The sequence below is a fragment of the Lutra lutra genome, chromosome 10 (assembly GCF_902655055.1).
Source record: "Lutra lutra chromosome 10, mLutLut1.2, whole genome shotgun sequence".
In the NCBI taxonomy this organism is placed as follows: domain Eukaryota; kingdom Metazoa; phylum Chordata; class Mammalia; order Carnivora; family Mustelidae; genus Lutra; species Lutra lutra.
The window spans coordinates 34,390,199-34,407,698 of record NC_062287.1 but is presented as its reverse complement, the minus strand read 5'-3'; positions in this window follow the sequence as shown (position 1 = coordinate 34,407,698).

Sequence of the window (17,500 nt, the reverse complement as noted above, 5' to 3'; positions counted from 1 at the left end):
CTTGGTGTTCCTAACCTTAGGGGAAAAGCCACCCTAGCATAGAAAAGCCAGCCACTGAAGTTCTTCAGGGAATCTGGCATAAGGCTGTGTCCCAGTTCAAAATTGCTAGCACCTTAGCCCTGATCCCCAGTTCTGCAGTGGGTACACCTTCTCAGAGCTGGCATGCCTGGGTCCTGCTAATACCACAGAGCTCATGTGCAACCCACAACAGGCAAACAGTGAGTGCAGATAATTGCATAGAAAGGAAAAGTGACTGACACAACAACAAGCTGCAAGCAACACACATAAGATACTGTCCTGAAGTGCCAGGTTCTGATGGACAGGGGCACCACAGTATAGGGTACTCCAGGACCTCTTCATAAAGTCACTACTTTCCTTTTCTTTTCTTTTTCTTTTTTAAAATATTTATTTATTTATTTGAGAGAGAGAGAGAGCTGAATGGAGTGAAGGGCAGAGGGACAGAGAGAATTTTTTATTTTTCTTTTAAAAAATTTTTAACATATAATCCATTATTTGTTTCAGAGGTACAGGTCTGTGATTCAACAGTATCCCACAATTCACAGCACTCACCATAGCACATACCCTCCTCAATGTCCATCACCCAGCTACCCCATACCTCCCCACCTCCCGCCACCTTCAGTTTGTTTCCTGAGATTAAGAGTCACTTATGTTTTGTATCCCTCTCTGGTTTCATTTTGTTTCATTTTCCCCTCCATTCCCCTATGATCTTCTGTCTTTTTTCTCAAATTTCTCATAATCTGTGAGATCAGATGATAATTGTCTTTCTCTGATTGACTTATTTCACTTAACATAATACCCTCTAGTTCCACTCATGCCATTGCAAATGGCAGGAGTTCATGAGGTTTTTTTTTTTTTTTTTTTTTTTATCTACACAATATTCCATGTATATATATAGCCATCTTCATTATCCACTCATTTGTTGATGGACATCTAGGCTCTTTTCATAGTTTGGCTATCGTGGACATTGCTGCTATGTACATTGGAGTGCATGTGTCCCTTCAGATCACTACATTTATATATTTAGGGTAAATACCCACCAGTGCAATTGCTAGGTCATAGGGTAGCTCTATTTTCAACTTTTTGAGGAATCGCCATACTGTTTTCCAGAGTGGCTGCACCAGCTTGCATTCCCACCAATGGCATAGGAGGGTTTCCCTTTCTCTGCATCCTCACCAGCACCTGTTGTTTCCTGACTTGTTAATTTTAGCCTTTAGCCATGGGACAGAGAAAATCTTAAGAAGGTTCCTGCTGAAAGCAGAGCCCAATGTGGGGCTTGATCCCAGGACTTTGATATCATGACCTCAGTCAAAATCAAGAGTTGGACACTTAACTAACTAAGCCACACAGACGTCCCATAAAATTGGTACATTCAAGAACAGAAAACATATCTACCTTTTCTAATAGAAATAAACAAACACAGAGAAGCAGACAAAGTTAGGAGACAGACAAATTTATCCCAAATGAAAGAACAGGAAAAAGCCATGGCTCTGATGAACAGATGACCTAAACATTAAAAAAAAAAAAAAGTGGCTTTCAATGATACACTGGACCTGATATATTTAATAGATATATTCAGAACATTCCATCCTAAAGCAGCAGAATACAGATTATTTTCAACTACATGTGTAACATTCTCCAGAATAGACCACATATGAGCCAACAAAACAAGCTTCAACAAATTCAAGAACATTTAAGTCATATTGTGCATCTTTTCTGAACATAATACTATGAAAATAGAAGTTAACCACAAGATAAAGTCTGGAAAGACCACAAATACATGGAGGTTAAAAAACATGCTGCTAAACAATGAATGAGTCAACAGAAAATAAAAGAAGAAATATAAGCATTCATGAAAACAAAGGACCATGAAAACACAATGACCCAAAATCTTTGGGATGTGGAAAAAGCTGTTGTAACAGAGAAGTTTATATCAATATAGGTCTACCTTAAGAAGGAAGAAAAATCTCAAATAAACATCCTAACCTTACACTTAAAGGACCTAGAAAAAGAACAACAAACAGAAACCTAAAGCCAACAGAATGAAGAAAATTAAAAACAACAACAGAGTAGATCAATGAAATCAAGAGCTAGTTCATTAAACTAGTTCTTTGAAATAAAATTGATAAACTTCTAGCCAGACTTATGACAAAAAGAACAGAAAGGACTCAAATAAATAAAACCACAAGTGAGAAAGAAGAAATAAGAACCAACACCACAGAAATAAAGGCAATTATAAGGGAATATTATGTAAACTTATATTCCAACACATTGAAAAACCTAGAAAAAATGGAAATTCCTAGAAACATACAACCTGTGAAGACTGGAACAGGGAGAAATAGAAAATTTGAACAGATCAGTAACCAGCAATGAAATTGAATCAATAGTGAAAAACAAAAACAAAACCTCCCAACAAACAAAACTCCAGAACCAGATGACTTCACAGGCAAATTCTCCCAGACATTTGAAGATGTTAATACCTATTCTTCTCAACCTGTTCCAAAATAAATAAATAAACAAGTAGAAAAAGAAAGAAAACTCGGGAATTCATTCTGTGAGGCCAGAATTATCTTGATACCAAAACTGGATAAAAGCACCACTTAAAAAGAAAACTACAGGCCAATATCACTGATGAACATAGATGCAAAAGTCTTCAATAGAATACTAGCAAACTGAATCCAACAATACCTTAAAAAAGTCATTTACCACAATCAAGGAGGGTTTACTTATGGGTTGTAAGTGCAGCTCAATATTCACAAATCAATCAAGGTGTTACATTTCAACAATAAGAAAAAAATAATAAGAACCATATGATCTTTTCAATAGATGCAGAAAAAAATTGACAAAGTATAACATCCTTTCATGATAAGAAAAAATAAAAAAAAAAACGAAAAACCCCTGAATAAAGTAGGTTTAGAGGGAACATACCTTTACATAATAAAGGCCAGTTAGCAAAGATCCACAGTGGGAAAACTGAGAGCTTTTCCCATAAGGTAAGGAACAAAGACAAGGATGTCTTCTCTCACCAATTTTATTCAACATGGTACTGGAAGTTGTAGCCATTGTAATTTGGCAACAAAAAAAATAAATAAATAAATAAAAAGAATCCAAATTGGTAAGAAAGTAGTAAAACTTTCACTATTTTCAGATAAGATGGTATTCTGTAGAGAAAATCCCAAAGGAGTACCTGGGTGGCTCAGTCCATTAAGCATCTGACTTGGTTTTGGCTCAGATCACAATCTCAGCGTCCTGAGATCTAGCCCTGCTTTGGGATCTGCACTCAGCATGAAGTCTGCTTGAGATTCTCTCTCTTCTTCTTCCTCTGCCCCCTCTACCACTTGTGTGCTCTTTCTCTCTTTCTAGAGTAAATAAATAAATCTTCAAAAAAACAAAAACAAAAACAAAAGCAAACAAAAACCCTCCAAGGAAAGCACCCAAAAAACTGCTAAAACTGATTAATGAATTCAGTAAAGTTGCAGGACACAAGATGCAATATACAGAAATGTGCAGCCTTTCTGTACACCAATAATGAAATAGGAGAAAGAGAAGTTAAGAAGATGGTCCCATTTTCAATTTTTACCAAAAATAATAAAATACCTAAAAATGAGCCTAATCAAAAGATGAAAGACCTGTACTCTGAAAACTATAAATCACTGATGAAAGAAATTGAAGGTGAAACAAAGAAATGGTGAGACAGTCCATGTTCATGAGTTGGAAGAACAATTATTGTTAAAATATCTGTAATACCTAAAGCATTCTGCACTTAATGTAATCCCTATCAAAACAACAAAAGCATTTTCACAGAACTAGAACAAAAAATTCTAAAATTTGTATGGAACAAAACAAAGAGTTTGCATAACAAAACCAACTTGAAAAGAAAAGCAAGGATGGAGGTATCAAAATCCAGAGTTCGATTACAAAGATGTATTACAAAGATGTAATAAGCAAAACAATATGACACTAGCACAAAAATACCCACAAAGATCTATAGAACAGAATAAGAAAAGCAGAAATAAACCAATAATTATATGGCTTAATTAGTCATTTACAAAACAAGAAAGAACATCCAATAGGAAATTGACAGTCTCTTCAACAAATAATGTTGGGAATACTGGACAGCAACTTGCAAAAGGAAGAAACTGGATCACTGTGTTTCAACATACACAAAAATAAATCCAAAATGGATTAAAGACCTATATGTGAAATCTGAATCCATAAAAATCCTGGAGAGGGGTGGAAGACAGTAACCACATTGGCATTGGTTGTAGCAACATTTTTCTAGATATGTCTCCTGAAGTAAAGAAAACAAGAGCAAAAACAAACAATTAGGACTACACTAAAATAAAAATCTTCTGCACAATGAAGGAAACGATCAACAAAACTAAAGGCAACCGGGCGCCTGGGTGGCTCAGTGGGTTAAGCCACTGCCTTGGGCTCAGGTCATGATCTCAGGGTCCTGGGATCGAGTCCCGCGTCAGGCTCTCTGCTCAGCAGGGAGCCTGCTTCCCTCTCTCTCTCTATCTCTCTGCCTGCCTCTCTGTCTACTTGTGATCTCTCTCTGTCAAATAAATAAATAAAATCTTTAAAAAAAAAAAACTAGGGGGGAGGAGTCAAGATGGCGGAGAAGTAGCAGCTGAGACTACTTCGGGTAGCGGGAGATCAGCTAAATAGCTTATCTAAAGATTGCAAACACCTACAAATCCAACGGGAGATTGAAGAGAAGAAGAACAGCAATTCCAGAAACAGAAAATCAACCACTTTCTGCAAGGTAGGACTGGCGGAGAAGTGAATCCAAAGCGACGGGAAGATAGACCGCGGGGGGAGGGGCCGGCTCCCGGCGAGCGGCGGACCAACGGAGCAAAATCAGGACTTTTAAAAGTCTGTTCCGCTGAGGGACATCGCTCCAGAGGCTTAACTGGGGTGAAGCCCAGGCGGGGTCAGCGCGGCCTCAGGTCCCGCAGGGTCGCAGAAGGATCGGGGGTGTCTGAGTGTCGCAGAGCTTACCGGTATTAGAACGGGGAAGCCGGCTGCAGAGACAGAGCCGAGGAGTGACTCTCAGCTCGGGGTTGCCTTGAACCGGTCGCAGGCTCGGTCAGCTCGGAGCGCGGCCGGAGGCCAGGGTGGCGGGAGTCATTTGGCACTGTTCTCTGAGGGCGCACTGAGGAGTGGGGCCCCAGGCTCTCGGCTCCTCCGGGCCGGACACCGGGAGGCCGCCATCTTTATTCCCGTCCTCCGGACTCTACGGAAAGCGCTCAGGGAACAAAAGCTCCCGAAAGCGAACCCGAGCGGATGACTCAGCGCAGCCCCGGGTAAGGGCGGTGCAACTCTGCCTGGGGCAAAGACGCTTGAGAATCACTACAACAGGCCCCTCCCCCAGAAGATCTACGGGAAACCCAGCCAGGACCAAGTTCACCTACCAAGGAGAACGGCGGAATTCCAGAGGAGAAGAAAGCAAAGCACGGAACTCATGGCTTTCTCCCCATGATTTTTTAGCCTTGCAGTTAATTTAATTTTTTTTTCTTTTTCAATTTTTTTTTTCTTTTTCTCTTCTTCTGCTAAATTTTTTTTAACTTTTACCGTTTTCTTTTTTTAACGTTTTTAAATAGTTTATCTAATATATATATATTTTTTCCTCTTTTTATATTTTTTATCGGCTTTCTTTTTTTTAATAGTTTTTTTTTTTCTTTCTTTCTGAACCCCTTTTTATCCCCTTTCTCCCCCCTCACAATTCAGGATCTCTTCTGATTTGGCTAAAGCATATTTTCCTGGGGTTGTTGCCACCCTTTTAGTATTTTACTTGCTCCTTCATAAACTCTTATCTGGACAAATGACAAGGCGGAAAAATTCACAACAAAAAAAAAGAACAAGAGGCAATACCAAAGGCTAGGGACCTAATCATACAGACATTGGTAATATGTCAGATATAGAGTTCAGAATGATGATTCTCAAGGTTCTAGCCGGGCTTGAAAAAGGCATGGAAGATATTAAAGCAACCCTCTCGGGAGATATAAAAGCCCTTTCGGGAGAATAAAAGAACTAAAATCTAACCAAGTTGAAATAAAAAAAGCTATTAATGAGGTGCAATCAAAAATGGAGGCTCTCACTGCTAGGATAAATGAGGCAGAAGAAAGAATTAGCGATATAGAAGACCAAATGACAGAGAATAAAGAAGCTGAGCAAAAGAGGGACAAACAGCTACTGGACCACGAGGGGAGAATTCGAGAGATAAGTGACACCATAAGACGAAACAACATTAGAATAATTGGGATTCCAGAAGAAGAGGAAACAGAGAGGGGAGCAGAAGGTATATTGGAGAGAATTATTGGAGAGAATTTCCCCAATATGGCAAAGGGAACAAGCATCAAAATCCAGGAGGTTCAGAGAACCCCCCTCAAAATCAATAAGAATAGGTCTACACCCCGTCACCTAATAGTAAAATTGACAAGTCTTAGTGACAAAGAAAAGATCCTGAAAGCAGCCCGGGAAAAGAAGTCTGTAACGTACAATGGTAAAATATTCGATTGGCAGCAGACTTATCCACAGAGACCTGGCAGGCCAGAAAGAGCTGGCATGATATATTCAGAGTACTAAATGAGAAAAACATGCAGCCAAGAATACTATATCCAGCTTGGCTATCATTGAAAATAGACGGAGAGATTAAAAGCTTCCAGGACAAACAAAAACTGAAAGAATTTGCAAATACCAAACCAGCTCTACAGGAAATATTGAAAGGGGTCCTCTAAGCAAAGAGAGACCCTCAAAGTAGTAGATCAGAAAGAAACAGAGACAATATACAATAACAGTCACCTTACAGGCAATACAATGGCACTAAATTCATATCTCTCAATACTTACCCTGAATGTTAATGGGCTAAATGCCCCAATCAAAAGACACAGGGTATCAGAATGGATCAAAAAACAAAACCCATCTATATGTTGCCTACAAGAAACTCATCTTACACCCGAAGACAGCTCCAGGTTTAAAGTAAGGGGGTGGAAAAGAATTTACCATGCTAATGGACATCAGAAGAAAGCAGGAGTGGCAATCCTTATAGCAGATCAATTAGATTTTAAGCCAAAGACTATAATAAGAGATGAGGAAGTACACTATATCATACTCAAAGGAACTGTCCAACAAGAAGATCTAACAATTTTAAATATCTATGCCCCTAACGTGGGAGCAGCCAACTATATAAACCAATTAATAACAAAATCAAAGAAACACATCGACAAGAATACAATAATAGTAGGGGATTTTAACACTCCCCTCACTGAAATGGACAGATCATCCAAGCAAAAGATCAACAAGGAAATCAAGGCCTTAAATGACACACTGGACCAGATGGACATCACAGATATATTCAGAACATTTCATCCCAAAGCAACAGAATACACATTCTTCTCTAGTGCACATGGAACATTCTCCAGAATAGATCACATTCTTGGTCCTAAATCAAGTCTCAACCAGTATCAAAAGATTGGGATCATTCCCTGCATATTTTCAGACCACAATGCTCTAAAGCTAGAACTCAATAACAAGAGGAAATTTGGAAAGAACCCAAATACATGGAGACTAAACAGCATCCTTCTAAAGAATGAATGGGTCAACCAGGAAATTAAAGAAGAATTGAAAAAATTTATGGAAACAAATGATAATGAAAACACAACGGTTCAGAATCTGTGGGACACAACAAAGGCAGTCCTGAGAGGAAAATATATAGCAGTACAAGCCTTTCTCAAGAAACAAGAAAGGTCTCAGGTACACAACCTAACCCTACACCTAAAGGAGCTGGAGGAAGAACAAGAAAGAAACCCTAAACCTAGCATGAGAAGAGAAATCATAAAGATCAGAGCAGAAATCAATGAAATAGAAACCAAAAAAACAATAGAACAAATCAACGAAACTAGGAGCTGGTTCTTTGAAAGAATTAATAAGATTGATAAACCCCTGGCCAGACTTATCAAAAAGAAAAGAGAGAGGACCCAAATAAATAAAATCATGAATGAAAGAGGAGAGATCACAACGAACACCAAAGAAATACAGACAATTATAAGAACATACTATGAGCAACTCTACACCAACAAATTTGACAATCTGGAAGAAATGGATGCATTCCTAGAGACATATAAACTACCACAACTGAACCAGGAAGAAATAGAAAGCCTGAACAGACCCATAACCAGTAAGGAGATTGAAACAGTCATCAAAAATCTCCAAACAAACAAAAGCCCAGGGCCAGACGGCTTCCCGGGGGAATTCTACCAAACATTTAAAGAAGAACTAATTCCTATTCTCCTGAAACTGTTCCAAAAAATAGCAATAGAAGGAAAACTTCCAAACTCATTTTATGAGGCCAGCATCACCTTGATCCCAAAACCAGACAAGGATCTCAACAAAAAAGAGAACTACAGACCAATATCCTTGATGAACACAGATGCAAAAATTCTCGCCAAAATACTAGCCAATAGGATTCAACAGTACGTTAAAAGGATTATTCACCACGACCAAGTGGGTTTTATTCCAGGGCTGCAAGGCTGGTTCAACATCCGCAAATCAATCAATGTGATACAACACATTAATAAAAGAAAGAACAAGAACCATATGATACTCTCCATAGATGCTGAAAAAGCATTTGACAAAGTACAGCATCCCTTCCTGATCAAAACTCTTCAAAGTGTAGGGATAGACGGCACATACCTCAATATTATCAAAGCCATCTATGAAAAACCCACCGCAAATATCATTCTCAATGGAGAAAAAAACTGAAAGCTTTTCCGCTAAGGTCAGGAACACGGCAGGGATGTCCGTTATCACCACTGCTATTCAACATAGTACTAGAAGTCCTAGCCTCAGCAATCAGACAACAAAAGGAAATTAAAGGCATCCAAATCGGCAAAGAAGAAGTCAAACTATCACTCTTCGCAGATGATATGATACTCTATGTGGAAAACCCAAAAGACTCCACTCCAAAGCTGCTAGAACTTGTACAGGAATTCAGTAAAGTGTCAGGATATAAAATCAATGCACAGAAATCATTTGCATTTCTCTACACCAACAACAAGACAGAAGAAAGAGAAATTAAGGAGTCCATCCCATTTACAATTGCACCCAAAACTATAAGATACCTAGGAATAAACCTAACCAAAGAGACTAAGAATCTATACTCAGAAAACTATAAAGTACTCATGAAAGAATTTGAGGAAGACACAAAAAAATGGAAAAATGTTCCATGCTCCTGGATTGGAAGAATAAATATTGCGAAAATATCTATGCTACCTAAAGCAATCTACACATTTAATGCAATTCCTATCAAAGTACCATCCATTTTTTTCAAAGAAATGGAACAAATAATCCTCAAATTTATATGGAACCAGAAAAGACCTCGAATAGCCAAAGGAATATTGAAAAAAGAAAGCCAAGTTGGTGGCATCACAATTCCGGACTTCAAGCTCTATTACAAAGCTGTCATCATCAAGACAGCATGGTACTGGCACAAAAACAGACCCATAGATCAATGGAACAGAATAGAGAGCCCAGAAATGGACCTTCAACTCTATGGTCAACTCACCTTCGACAAAGCAGGAAAGAATGTCCAATGGAAAAAAGACAGCCTCTTCAATAAATGGTGTTGGGAAAATTGGACAGCCACATGCAGAAAAATGAAATTGGATCATTTCCTTACACCACACACGAAAATAGACTCAAAATGGATGAAGGATCTCAATGTGAGAAAGGAATCCATCAAAATCCTCGAGGAGAACACAGGCAGCAACCTCTTCGACGTCAGCCGCAGCAACATCTTCCTAGGAACATCACCAAAGGCAAGGGAAGCAAGGGCAAAAATGAACTATTGGGATTTTATCAAGATCAAAAGCTTTTGCACAGCAAAGGAAACAGTGAACAAACCAAAAGACAACTGACAGAATGGGAGAAGATATTTGCAAATGACATATCAGATAAAGGGCTAGTGTCCAAAATCTATAAAGAACTTAGCAAACTCAACACCCAAAGAACAAATAATCCCATCAAGAAATGGGCAGAGGACATGAACAGACATTTCTGCAAAGAAGACATCCAGATGGCCAACAGACACATGAAAAAGTGCTCCATATCACTCGGCATCAGGGAAATACAAATCAAAACCACCATGAGATATCACCTCACACCAGTCAGAATGGCTAAAATGAACAAGTCAGGAAATGACAGATGCTGGCGAGGATGCGGAGAAAGGGGAACCCTCCTACACTGTTGGTGGGAATGCAAGCTGGTGCAACCACTCTGGAAAACAGCATGGAGGTTCCTCAAAATGTTGAAAATAGAACTACCCTATGACCCAGCAATTGCACTGCTGGGTATTTACCCTAAAGATACAAACGTAGTGATCCGAAGGGGCACATGCACCCGAATGTTTATAGCAGCAATGTCTACAATAGCCAAACTATGGAAAGAACCTAGATGTCCATCTACAGACGAATAGATAAAGAAGATGTGGTATATATACACAATGGAATACTATGCAGCCATCAAAAGAAATGAAATCTTGCCATTTGCGACGACGTGGATGGAACTAGAGGGTATCATGCTTAGCGAAATAAGTCAATCGGAGAAAGACAACTATCATATGATCTCCCTGATATGAGGGAGAGGAGATGCAACATGGGGGGTCGAGGGGGTAGGAGAAGAGTAAATGAAACAAGATGGGATTGTGATGGAGACAAACCATAAGTGACTCTTAATCTCACAAAACAAACTGAGGGTTGATGGGGGGAGGGGGTTGGGAGAGGGGGTGGGGTTATGGATATCAGGGAGGGTATGTGCTATGGTGAGTGTTGTGAAGTGTGTAAACCTGGCGATTCGCAGACCTGTACCTCTGGGGATAAAAATATATGTTTATAAAGCTGTAAAAAAAAAAAAAAAGAAAGAAAGGATGAATCCCCAAGTTTTGTAGCAACATGGACGGGACTGGAAGAGATTATGCTGAGTGAAATAAGTCAAGCAGAGAGAGTCAATTATCATATGGTTTCACTTATTTGTGGAGCATAACAAATAGCATGGAGGACAAGGGGAGATGGAGAGGAGAAGGGAGTTGAGGGAAATTGGAAGGGGAGTTGAACCATGAGAGACTATGGACTCTGAAAAACGATCTGAAAATTTTGAAGGGGTGGGGGGTGGGAGGTTGGGGGCACCAGGTGGTGGGTATTGTAGAGGGCACGGATTGCATGGAGCACTGGGTGTGGTGCAAAAATAATGAATACTGTTATGCTGAAAAAAATAAAAATATTGAATATAAAAAAAAAAAAAAAAACAAAACTAAAGGCAACCTATGGAATGGGAGACGATATTTGCAAATAACCTATCCAATAAATGGTTATTATTCAAATTATATTAAGAACATATACTACTCAACACCCAAAAGTCTAACAGTTCATTAAAAAAAAAAAAAGGCAGAAGATATGAACCAACATTTCTCCAAAGAAGACATCCAGGATGTCAACAGATACTTGAAAAGATGTTCACTATCACTTAGCATCAAGGGAATGCAAATAAAACTACAATGAGATATCTATCACCTCACACCTGTCACAATGGCTAAAATCAACACACAAAAAACAAGTGTTGGAGAGGATTTGGAGAAAAAGAACATTTGTGGACTGTGGGTGGGAATGCAAACTGGTACAGCTACTCTGGAAAATAGTATGGAGTTTCTTCAGAAAGTTAAGAATAGAACTACCCTAGGATCCAACAATTTCACTACTGGGTATTTCCCCAAAGATTGCAAAAACAATAATTCCAAAGGATAAATACATCCCTAAGTTTATTGCAACACTATTTATAACAGCAGAGATATCCCAAGTGTCCATCAATAGATGAATGGATAAAGAAGAAGAGGTACATATATACAATGGAATATTATTCAGCCATAAAAAATGAATCTTGGAACATCTGGTTGGCTCACTTGGTTAAGCAGCTGCCTTCGACTCAGGTCATGATCCCAGCGTCCTGGGATTGAGTCCCACGTTGGGCTCATTGCTCAGCAGAGAGCCTGCTTCTCCCTCTGCCTCAGCCTGCCACTCTGTCTGCCTGTGCTCACTCTCTCTGACAAATAAATAAATAAAATCTTAAAAAAAAATGAATCTTGTCATTTGCAATGACATGGATGAAACTAGAGTATAATACTAAGCAGAAAAAGTCAGTCAGGGAGAGACAATAGCGTACATTTTCACTCACACATGGAATTTAAGAAACAAAACAGAGCAAAGGCGGGGAAAAAGAATGAGGGAGCTAAGCTAATAATGTTCTTAATTATAGAGAAAAACTGATGGTTACCAGAAGGAAAAGAGGTGAAAGGATGGCTTAAATAGGTGATGAGGATTAAAGGGTTGACTTGTTGTGATGAGCAATATCTGAAACTAATATAACACTGTATGTCAACTAACTGGAATTAAAATAAAAACTTCAAAAAAAATCCTACTAACAGAGTATTGGAAAAAAAATTAAAAATGATAAGACCTAAATAAGTATTTCTCCAAAGGAGTTATACAGATAGCTAACACACATAACAACATGCTCAAATTCACTATTCATCAGAGAAATGAAAATGAAAACCAACAAATCAACAAAATATAATATCGCATCTTTTCTTATGATTATTATTAAAAAGATAAGAAATAACAAATGTTGGCAAGGATGCAGAGAAAGGGAACACTCATGCACTGTTAGTAGAAAGTGGTTCAGTCACTATGGAAAGCAGTATGGAGGTTTCTCAATATATTAAAAATAGAACTAACATATAATCCTTCAATTTTAATTCTTTTTATTTATATGAAAAAAATCCTCTAATATGAAAATACATAAGCACCTGTAAGTTCATTGTAGCACTATTTATAGTAGCCAATATAGGGAAGCATTTAGTGTCCATCAATAGATGAATGGATAAACAAGACGTGTGTGTGTGTGTGTGTGTGTGTGTGTGTGTGTGTGTGTGTGTATACACACCTAGAAGAGATTATGGTAAGTAAAAAAAAGTCAGACAGGGAAAGACAAATACTATATAATTTGATTCGTATGTAGAATCTAAAATAAATAAATAGATAAATAAATGAACAACAACACAATTAACAACAGAAAAACAAAAAACAGACTTATATGCAGAGAGCAAACCAGGGGTTTCCAGAGAAGAGAGGGATTAGGAACTGTGGAAAATAGGAGAAGAGGAGTAAAAGATACAAATTTCTAGTTATAAAATAAATAAGACACAGTGATAAAATGTACAGCATAAGGTACATAGTTAATGATATTAACAACTTGTATGGTGACGGGTGGTAGGTAGATTTATCCTGGTAGTAATATCACAGATATATAAATGTTGAAGCATCATGTTGTTCTTCTGAAACTAATATAATATTTTGAATCAACTACAACTCAATAAATATATTAAACCCTAAATTTTTAATCATTATTACTTGGGTCTGCATTTACATAAATTACCACATTAAAATCACAACCCATGGAATGTGCTTTTCTGGATATTGTAATTTTGTTCATTCTTTTTTTTTTTTTTTTTTTTTTTTTTAAAGATTTTATTTATTTATTTGACAGAGAGAGATCACAAGTAGACGGAGAGGCAGGCAGAGAGAGAGAGAGAGAGGGAAGCAGGCTTCTTGCTGAGCAGAGAGCCCGATGTGGGACTCGATCCCAGGACCCTGAGATCATGAACTGAGCCGAAGGCAGCGGCTTAACCCACTGAGCCACCCAGGCGCCCCAATTTTGTTCATTCTTAAACATATTATATATACTTATATTAACTATAGTGTTTGATATATATTATATATATTTAGATACTATTTCCAGGTAGAATGTTTCATTTCATAAAATTCATGAATAATGACCCAGTATTTTTCTTTTTCTGGGTTATCAAACCTTTAATTTTGCCCTCATAATAAGCCTTGTTATCACTGATGTTTTAAGCCTTTTGATACAATATCTTAAACCCCTTTGAAATTTTTAACAGCTGACTCCCACTGTGCAGGAAAACAAAATGTTCAGAGACAAGTTGATTTTACTTAGTTTTGTCACATGGAAATTTACTCTAACACTTTAACAAATATCTAAATCCTAATCTGAATATTTTAAATGTTTGAGGAAGTCCATTTGTTACTCATTCAAGGAATCAGGGTAGTTAATGGCTAGGAGTAATGACTTTTTTAGATGGCAGCAATAAATTCAACTTGAATGAGAAATATAGTGTTGTTCAACAATAGACCTAAAAACAAGTCTTCTAAATAGTGTTGATATATTTTGGGTATGAAGAATCATTTCAGATCTATTTAGAATCCAAGTGTTAGTCATAAGCTAAGATGGGGGAAATCAATAAAAATAAGATTTGGATGTTAAAAATAACAATTGTATTTCTTACTTTTTTCTAAACTCAATTACCTGTATTGAAAAAAATCTCAGAATAATAGTATCAAAAGAAAAAAAATATTAATAATAGGCTTAAGAGGAAAAATGTTATGAAAATATATTGTAGAAAGTATAATTTAATTGATTTGCAAGACAGGTTTGGTAAAGAACAGGTTTGGTATAGAGTTATGTGATCACCATGTTGTGTACCTGAAATTAATGTAACCTTGTGTGTCAATTATACTTCAATTAAAAAAAGGACAAATATAAGTCAGAATGTAAAACTGCTTTTATAGAATTCAAGAAGTTGAACATAGCTACTGAGATAACCATGTTATATTCCATAGCAAATAGCCAACAGTTACCCCAGCTATTGTGTTAGAACAAGCTATTTGAAAATATCAGGAATTTGACTAGCTATATAGGATAACCAATAAGCTTCTATAGACTTCAATGGTCTATGACAAAAGGGAATGCTTAAATATTGAACACAGGGTAAAAGAGAGCTTTAGAATTTTAGAGTTTGACAATTTTAGGACACCCAGGGTACAAGTAGCTTGGGAAGTTGAGAGTCTGATGTTACATGATATTCTATTCCTTTTTAAAATTTCGGCCTTGAAGCTGAAAGAAGAATATTATTTACCACTTACAACCTCCACTGCAACCCCTACAACTCCACCCCTTTCTTCCATCAGCTATTGTAAAGGACCACCCCTAATGTTCAACTAGGCAGAGATCTTATTAACTCTAGAACACATCAGATACATTACTTGTAATTAATATGGTGCTAAAACTAACAACATAATGTCCATGAAGGTCTTTGTACTGACACACAGACAAAACAGAAACCTCTTAGAAGAGGCCTTGACCACTTCAGGCATAGGTGGTAACACAGTTGTAGAGGGTTGATATCTGTTTCATTTTTGCTCTAATTGTTCTTTTATTGGAAGTTCATTCTTGTCTTTTGAGCTCTTCCTGGTTATTGAAATCAATCTTATCTATCATAACCCAGCTGTACCACACATACCCACATAATGTCTTCCTGCATTATTTAAGAAACAAACTTAAACTGATACTTTGTTATAATGTGCAAGTTCCTGTACAATCCCTCTTTGGGTTCTTAGTTTTGCCACTTCTTGATGTGAACATTACATTCAAGCACCAAGTCCTAGCTCTTGGAGTTCTTCCCCAACCCCCCTTAAAAATGTCAATTTATTTCTAATGTCTCTACCCATTTGTCATACTCATACAAGATAGCACAGAGTAGCTAACACTGTCTCCATGAACTCTTTCCAGACACGCGCACACACACACACACACAGACACACACACATTTGTGTGCCTACATTCATCACTTAAATATAAACTTTTTTATTTCAAGGAAACATCTTACTGTACTTTGCATAGAATAGGTATTTGTTGAAAGACTGAGTATTTTCTGTGTATTTGAAATTTCATTTTGAGTTTTTGGAATAAGGGGATCATATTTTTTTATTATTATTACCCAGAGCCTCATAGATTACTTAGTATGTAATAAACCTTGACTAATATTTGATGATTTACGAAAAAAAAAACAAATAACCTTTTAATAGTTATGAAAATGTCCCTCTCCAGCAAAAGAACTTAAACTTCTTTAAATTAGAGACAATCTTACCATCCTTTTTTACAGTCTCAACACTTATAATAGCTTCAACTCTCAATAAAAGTTGATTAGATTAAATGGAATTTGCTGACAGTCATTCCCTTAAATATTATTTACTGCACACCCACACGATACTTAGACTTCCACTAGAAACTTAACTTATTTAAATCCTTTTCACCACAGAAACACATTTTGTAGAAAGTGTTGATGACGTGACTTCTATTGAGAAAAATAAATGCTGTGTAATAGAGGCCTTACTGAATACATGCCTTTATAGACATCTGGAAAATCTCCCAAATTAAACAATAGTTTTTTTATTGTTGTTGTTGTTATAATGTTGCTGTTGTTCAACATAAGGAAAAAGCTAAACAGATGATTTAAAAATTATTAAAAAGCTAAACATATTATTAAAAAATATTAACAGGATTTTTTTTGAATATTCACATTTTATAATGAAATTATTTAGGAATTAATAGAATATATAATTCACCATGACAGAGCATTTAAACTTAGAAGAGAGAAAGAGAGAGGGAGAACAGTTGACTTAGAGGTTTTAAAAACATGATTCATGAGAAAAGAAAACATAGACCAGTAAAATATCATATGGCTTCTCTGTGATTGATATCCCATTCATTTTTCTCCTGTTTCTATGTTTTTCATTATGTGTAACTAGCATTTAATGCCAATGACAATACGGATAATTCAAGTAGTGGCTTTCAATTCCTATCATCTTTAAATACCTGATAACCACATTCAGTTTTCTTGAATACAAGATGCTTTGAATTATTTAATTAGTATTTATTATGATTTATTTTATTTTAATTTTTATAAACATGCGTTTTCATCCCCAGGGGTATAGGTCTGTGAATCACCAGGTTTACACACTTCACAGCACTCACCTTAGCACATACCCTCCCTAGTGTCAATAACCACCCCCCCTCGCCCAACCCCCCTCCCCACATCAACCCTCAGTTTGTTTTGTGAGATTAAGAGTCACTTATGGTTTGTCTCCCTCCCAATCCCATCTTGTTACATTTACTCTTCTCCTACCCCCTCAACCCCCCATGTTACATCTCCTCTCCCTCATATCAGGGAGATCATATGATAGTTGTCTTTCTCTGATTGACTTATTTCGCTCAGCATGATACCCTCTAGTTCCATCCACGTCGTCGCAAATGGCAAGATTTCATTTCTTTTGATGGCTGCATAGTATTCCATTGTGTATATATGCCACTTCTTCTTTATCCATTCGTCTGTTGATGGACATCTAGGTTCTTTCATTGGTTTGGCTATTGTAGACATTGCTGCTATAAACATTCGGGTGCACGTGCCCCTTCGGATCACTACGTTTGTATCTTTAGGGTAAATACCCAGCAGTGCAATTGCTGGGTCATAGGGTAGTTCTATTTTCAACATTTTGAGGAACCTCCATGCTGT